Source organism: Rissa tridactyla, unplaced genomic scaffold (assembly GCF_028500815.1).
Source record: "Rissa tridactyla isolate bRisTri1 unplaced genomic scaffold, bRisTri1.patW.cur.20221130 scaffold_604, whole genome shotgun sequence".
Taxonomy (NCBI): domain Eukaryota; kingdom Metazoa; phylum Chordata; class Aves; order Charadriiformes; family Laridae; genus Rissa; species Rissa tridactyla.
The window spans coordinates 20,001-27,500 of NW_026529815.1; positions in this window are offsets into that span (position 1 = coordinate 20,001).

Here is a 7,500-nt window from a genome sequence, read left to right on the forward strand (position 1 = left end):
GTCACATCTGCCCCACAAGTACTGCACCCGCGCTGCCCCACGGCTGCCCCGCAAGTTCTCCCCGAGGAACGGCGGGCCTCAGGGCCCGCCGTCTCCCCACAGGGAAGACAGGCCTGCGGGTGCCCCCGGCCCCACAGCTTCCCCACCAGTGCCCCACAGCAGCCTTGCAAGTGCTCCCCGAGGAACAGCAGGCTTCTGGGTCACATCTGCCCCACAAGTACTGCCCCCGCGCTGCCCCACGGCTGCCCCGCAAGTGCTCCCCGAGGAACAGCATGCCTCGGGCCCGCCGTCTGCCCTCAGGAAAGACAGGCCTGCGGGTGCCCCCGGCCCCACAGCTTCCCCACCAGTGCCCCACAGCAGCCTTGCAAGTGCTCCCCGAGGAACAGCAGGCTTCTGGGTCACATCTGCCCCACAAGTACTGCCCCCGTGCTGCCCCACGGCTGCCCCGCAAGCGCTCCCCGAGGAACCGCAGGCCTCTGGGCCTGCCGTCTCCCCCCAGGGAAGACAGGCCTGCGGGTGCCCCCGGCCCCACAGCTTCCCCACCAGTGCCCCACAGCAGCCTTGCAAGTGCTCCCCGAGGAACAGCAGGCTTCTGGGTCACATCTGCCCCACAAGTACTGCCCCCACGGCTGCCCCGCAAGTGCTCCCCGAGGAACAGCATGCCTCGGGCCTGCCGTCTGCCCTCAGGAAAGACAGGCCTGCGGGTGCCCCCGGCCCCACAGCTTCCCCACCAGTGCCCCACAGCAGCCTTGCAAGTGCTCCCCGAGGAACAGCAGGCTTCTGGGTCACATCTGCCCCACAAGTACTGCCCCTGTGCTGCCCCACGGCTGCCCCGCAAGCGCTCCCCGAGGAACCGCAGGCCTCTGGGCCTGCCGTCTCCCCCCAGGGAAGGCAGGCCTGCGGGTGCCCCTGGCCCCACAGCTGCCCCGCAGGGCCCCAGAGCTGCTCCACAAGTGCTCCCCGAGGAACAGCGGGGCCTCTGGGTCACATCTGCCCCACAAGTGCTGCCCCAGTGCTGCCCCACGGCTGCCCCGCAAGCGCTCCCCGAGGAACCGCAGGCCTCTGGGCCTGCCGTCTCCCCCCAGGGAAGGCAGGCCTGCGGGTGCCCCTGCCCCCACAGCTGCCCCGCAGGGCCCCACAGCTGCTCCACAAGTGCTCCCCGAGGAACAGCGGGGCCTCTGGGTCACATCTGCCCCACAAGTGCTGCCCCAGTGCTGCCCCACGGCTGCCCCGCGAGTGCTCCCTGAGGAACCGCAGGCCTCTGGGCCTGCCGTCTCCCCCCAGGGAAGGCAGGCCTGCGGGTGCCCCTGGCCCCACAGCTTCCCCACCAGTGCCCCACAGCAGCCTTGCAAGTGCTCCCCGAGGAACAGCAGGCTTCTGGGTCACATCTGCCCCACAAGTGCTGCCCCACGGCTGCCCCGCGAGTGCTCCCCGAGGAACCGCAGGCATCTGGGCCTGCAGTCTGCTTCCAGGGAACTCAGGCCGGCGGGTGCCTCTGGCCCCACAGCTTCCCCACCGGTGCCCCACGGCTGCTCCTCAAGTGCTCCCCGAGGAACAGCATGCCTTGGGCCTGCCGTCTCCGCCCAGGAAAGAGAGGCCTGCGGGTGCCCCTGGCCCCACAGTTGCCCCTCCAGTGCTCCCTGAGGAACAGCGGGCCTCTGGGTCACATCTGCCCAACAAGGGCTGCCCCACAGCAGCCTTGCAAGTGCTCCCCGAGGAACAGCAGGCTTCTGGGTCACATCTGCCCCACAAGTACTGCCCCCGTGCTGCCCCACGGCTGCCCCGCAAGCGCTCCCCGAGGAACCGCAGGCCTCTGGGCCTGCCGTCTCCCCCCAGGGAAGGCAGGCCTGCGGGTGCCCCTGGCCCCACAGCTGCCCCGCAGGGCCCCACAGCTGCTCCACAAGTGCTCCCCGAGGAACAGCGGGGCCTCTGGGTCACATCTGCCCCACAAGTGCTGCCCCAGTGCTGCCCCACGGCTGCCCCGCAAGCGCTCCCCGAGGAACCGCAGGCCTCTGGGCCTGCCGTCTCCCCCCAGGGAAGGCAGGCCTGCGGGTGCCCCTGGCCCCACAGCTGCCCCGCAGGGCCCCAGAGCTGCTCCACAAGTGCTCCCCGAGGAACAGCGGGGCCTCTGGGTCACATCTGCCCCACAAGTGCTGCCCCAGTGCTGCCCCACGGCTGCCCCGCAAGCGCTCCCCGAGGAACCGCAGGCCTCTGGGCCTGCCGTCTCCCCCCAGGGAAGGCAGGCCTGCGGGTGCCCCTGCCCCCACAGCTGCCCCGCAGGGCCCCACAGCTGCTCCACAAGTGCTCCCCGAGGAACAGCGGGGCCTCTGGGTCACATCTGCCCCACAAGTGCTGCCCCAGTGCTGCCCCACGGCTGCCCCGCAAGCGCTCCCCGAGGAACCGCAGGCCTCTGGGCCTGCCGTCTCCCCCCAGGGAAGGCAGGCCTGCGGGTGCCCCTGGCCCCACAGCTGCCCCGCAGGGCCCCAGAGCTGCTCCACAAGTGCTCCCCGAGGAACAGCGGGGCCTCTGGGTCACATCTGCCCCACAAGTGTTGCCCCAGTGCTGCCCCACGGCTGCCCCGCAAGCGCTCCCCGAGGAACCGCAGGCCTCTGGGCCTGCCGTCTCCCCCCAGGGAAGGCAGGCCTGCGGGTGCCCCTGGCCCCACAGCTGCCCCTCAAGTGCTCCCTGAGGAACAGCGGGCCTCTGGGTCACATCTTCCCCACAAGTGCTGCCCCACAGCTGCCCTGCAAGTGCTCCCCGAGGAGCCACAGGCATCTGGGCCTGCAGTCTGCTTCAGGGAACGCAGGCCTGCGGGTGCCTCTGGCCCCACAGCTTCTCAAACTCTGCCCCACGGCTGATCCGCAAGTGCTCCCTGAGGAACCGCAGGCCTCTGGGTCACATCTGCCCCACAAGTACTGCCCCAGCGCTGCCCCACGGCTGCCCTGCAGCTGCTCCTCAGGGAATAGTGGGACTCCGGGCCTGCCTTCTCCCCCCAAGGGAAGACAGGCCTGCTGGTGCCCCGGCCCCACAGCTGCCCCGCAGTGCCCCACGGCTGCCCCGCAAGTGCTCCCCGAGGAACAGCAGGCCTCTGGGTCACATCTGCCCCACAAGTACTGCCCCAGCCCTGCCCCACGGCTGCCCTGCAGGTGCTCCCCAGGGAATAGCGGGTCTGTGGGCCTGCCGTCTCCCCCCAGGGAAGACAGGCCTGCGGGTGCCGCTGGCACCACAGCTGCCCCACAAATGCCTCACGGCTGCCCCAGCTGTGCCCCCCGGCTGCCCCACAAGTGCTCCCCAAGGCACCCAGGCGTCTGGGTCACATCTGCCCCACCCCAACTGCGCGCACACCGAGGCACTTGCACACGGGTGCACCATCTCCCCCGCCCCTTCCCATTCCCCCCTTCGCCTCTCACCCCCCCCAGCAGGCCTCTCCCCCAGCCCCAAAGCCCCGTCTGCCGCCGCACGCACACGTGCACACAACACCCACCCCACCCCCTCCAACGGGCCCGAACCTCTCGCGTGCGGCAGACGCAGACGCAGACAGAGCGTCTCCCCCCAAGCCCCGCTGCCGCCACCGAATTACCACCCACCCCCCCGCCACACCCCGCTGTCCCCCTTCACCCCCCCCTCCCCCGCCTCTATTCACCACCCGGTTCACTGCGAATCCGGCCGCCCCCTCCCCACGCTGCCCTCGGGCAGGTTTGCCACCCCCCCCCACCCCGCCCCGGCAAGGACGGCGGGAGACTTTAGGACCCAGCGGAGTCCCTGCCGGCTCCGTGCCCGGGCGGGTTAAGGGATTCCCGGTGGCGAGCGGGGATCTAACCCCGGCTGCCGAGTCTCTACCCTGCCGCGCCCCTGGCCCTGGCCGTGCCCGTGCCCGTGCCCCGGCGCTCCCGCCTTCCTTTCTCAGCCGCTCGCTCGCTCGCTCTGCTGCGCGCCTGCCCGCCCCTGCCGCGGCTGGAGAACCCACTGAACCCCCCCGCCCCCGCCCCCAGCACACACAACGCCCCCCCCCCCCCCCCCCCCACCTTACCGACCCAAAACCTACTCCGAAAAGAGGCACCGCGTGCCTGCCGCCCTCTCCCCGGCCCACCTCTGCGCCGTGCTCCCCGCCCGCTCGCTGCCCGCTCTCGCCTGCCTCTGCACCGGCACCCCTTCCCCGCCGCTGCCGCTTGCCGGGCAGTGGTGTGCTCGCGCGCCCGCGCAGGGCGCGAAGCCGCGGACCGCCACGCCCCACCCCCACCCCCGCCCCCGACCTGATCCGGGTCAGGGTGGCGGCTCTGCCACTGGCGCTTAAATCACGAACAAAAAAAAGTTGAAACTTAGTTTTTCGCCCACCCCAACCCCTCCCCCCACCCACATACCCCCCCCTCGCCCGACAGCCCCCCCCCCCCCGCCCCCCCCCGCCGGGACGATCCGGGTCAGGCTGGCGGCTGTGCCAGTGACGCTAAAAACGTGAACGAAAAAAAAAGATCAAAATTATTTATCACCACCCGGTGATAAATCAAAATTATTTATGAGCCCCCGGCCCCCCCGCCGCCCCCCCACCCCCCCACCCCCCACCTGCCCGCACGCACTTGTTGGAAGGGAGGACCCGGGTCAGGCTGGCCGCTGTGCCGGTGACGCTTAAATCATGAACGAAAAGAAAAAACAAAAATATCACCCCCACCCCACACCGGCTGCCCGGTGTGCCCGGCTCCGGGGACCGGCTCGGCTGCAACTTCTACCCGCCTCCGGGGATAGGCGGGCAGGTCTACTTCGCTCCGGGAACCGGACCGGCTGTCAGGTCTACCCGGCTCCGGGGTCCGGGTCGGCTGTCAGGTCTACCCGGCTCCGGGGACCGGGTCGGCTGTCAGGTCTACCCGGCTCCGGGGACCCGACCGGCTGTCAGGTCTACCCGGCTCCGGGGACCGGATCGGCTGTCAGGTCTACCTCGCTCCGGGGACCGGGTCGGCTGTCAGGTCTACCCGGCTCCGGGGTCCGGGTCGGCTGTCAGGTCTACCTCGCTCCGGGGACCGGACCGGCTGTCAGGTCTACCTCGCTCCGGGGACCGGACAGGCTGTCAGGTCTACCCGGCTCCGGAGACCGGATCGGCTGTCAGGTCTACCCGGCTCCGGGGACCGGATCGGCTGTCAGGTCTACCCGGCTCCGGGGACCCGACCGGCTGTCAGGTCTACCTAGCCCCGGGGACCGGATCGGCTGTCAGGTCTACCCGGCTCCGGGGACCGGATCGGCTGTCAGGTCTACCTAGCCCCGGGGACCGGGTCGGCTGTCAGGTCTACCCGGCTCCGGGGACCGGATCGGCTGTCAGGTCTACCCGGCTCCGGGGACCGGATCGGCTGTCAGGTCTACCCGGCCCCGGGGAGCGGATCGGCTGTCAGGTCTACCCGGCTCCGGGGAGCGGATCGGCTGTCAGGTCTACCCGGCTCCGGGGACCGGAGCGGCCGTCAGGTCTACCTCGCTCCGGGGTCCGTATCGGCTGTCAGGTCTACCCGGCTCCGGGGACCGGATCGGCTGTCAGGTCTACCCGGCTCCGGGGACCGGAGCGGCCGTCAGGTCTACCTCGCTCCGGGGTCGGTATCGGCTGTCAGGTCTACCTCGCTCCGGGGACCGGATCGGCTGTCAGGTCTACCCGGCTCCGGGGACCGGTTCGGCTGTCAGGTCTACCCCGCTCCGGGGACCCGACCGGCTGTCAGGTCTACCTCGCTCCGGGGACCGGATCGGCTGTCAGGTCTACCCGGCTCCGGGGACCGGATCGGCTATCAGGTCTACCCGGCTCCGAGGACCGGATCGGCTGTCAGGTCTACCCGGCTCCGGGGACCGGATCGGCTGTCAGGTCTACCTCGCTCCGGGGACCGGATCGGCTGTCAGGTCTACCCGGCTCCGGGGTCGGTATCGGCTGTCAGGTCTACCCCGCTCCGGGGACCCGACCGGCTGTCAGGTCTACCCGGCTCCGGGGACCGGATCGGCTGTCAGGTCTACCCGGCTCCGAGGACCGCGTCGGCTGTCAGGTCTACCCGGCTCCGGGGACCGGATCGGCTGTCAGGTCTACCCGGCTCCGAGGACCGCGTCGGCTGTCAGGTCTACCCGGCTCCGGGGACCGGATCGGCTGTCAGGTCTACCCGGCTCCGGGGACCACCTCGGCTGTCAGGTCTACCCGGCTCCGGAGACCGGACCGGCTGTCAGGTCTACCCGGCTCCGGGGACCGGATCGGCTGTCACGTCTACCCGGCTCCGGCGGTACTTAGTGCCGGAGTGGCCGGGTAGACCTTGTGTCCGGAGCACGCACTTCCAGCCGCCGAAGGGGTCGCTGTTTTTCGTTACCTCCAGTTGTGTCATCGTAAGAGGCGGCGTGTTTGGCGCGCCTCCCCGGTGGGCAGTGCCTGCGCTCTTGAGGCCGTCCGGGGGTAGAGACGTGATTTTCCGTATATGGGAGGGAGTACTTACTCGGCTCCTAAGGGCTTCCAGCGCGAACGCGCATCCTGCGGGCTGACTTCCCGCTGAAAGCAGAGGTGAGGGGCGGCACCTCTGGCTACTCTCCTGGCAGACATGCGTGCATTACCGAACGAAATTTGTTGCTCCGGGGTAGGCGTCTCCCCGCTGGGCAGGGCGAAGAGCGGTGGCCGGCGGCGGTCACCGGCACTTTCGAATGCCGGAAGACCGGGGGAGACAAGCCTGCCGCGGCTTTCCCCCGGTCCTCTCGTGCTCAGTCCCCAGGGAACCGTGCTCCCGAGCGGGTGGACGGCGGCAGCCTCCCGCTCCCCCCCGCATTTTGCCTGATCCACACCCGCAGCCAGCGCCCGCTGAGGCGTTCACCCAGGGGCGCGCCGCGGAGGCTCCACGCCGGACCTCTCGCAGACGTCGCCTCCTCGCTCGCACGCAGGGCCCCGCGTCTGTCTGGCCGTCCACCCCCGGGTGGCGGTTGGCGCGCGCGGCTGTCGGCTGTCCCAGGACTGTGGCCGTGGGGCCTCGGGAGCGCTCTTTGCTCCCCCTCGATTCTCTTGCTTTTCTCTATCACCGATCGTTCTGGCATACCCGGGGCGCGTCGGAGGGGCTGCGGGGCGGGCCGGCCGTCAAACGCCGGTGTTCAGGTCCCGTAGCACCCCTCCACCAGACGCGTCCCTCTCACTCGCACGCAGGGCCCCCGTGTCTGGTTGCCCACCCCCGGGTGAGCGGCTGGCACGCGCGCGGCTGTCGGCTGTCCCAGGACCGTGGCCGTGGGGCCTCCGGGAGCGCTCTTTGCTCCCTCCCGTCTCTCGCCTTTTCTCCTATCCCCGATCGATGAGGCATTTCGGGTCGCGTCGGAGAGGGCCCTCGGCGGGCCGGCTCCTCCGTGCTCTCCGTCCCGGGGAGGCGCGGCGGTGTCCGGTGTTCAGGCAGGGTGGTCTCCTTTCCAATTCGCTTCCCGTCGCACGCGAGGTGTCAGCCCTCCCTTCCCGGGAGCGGCTTCACCGAACCCAGCTCTGTGACGGCCGTGTGGCCCCGCGAGTTTCTCAGGTGTCCT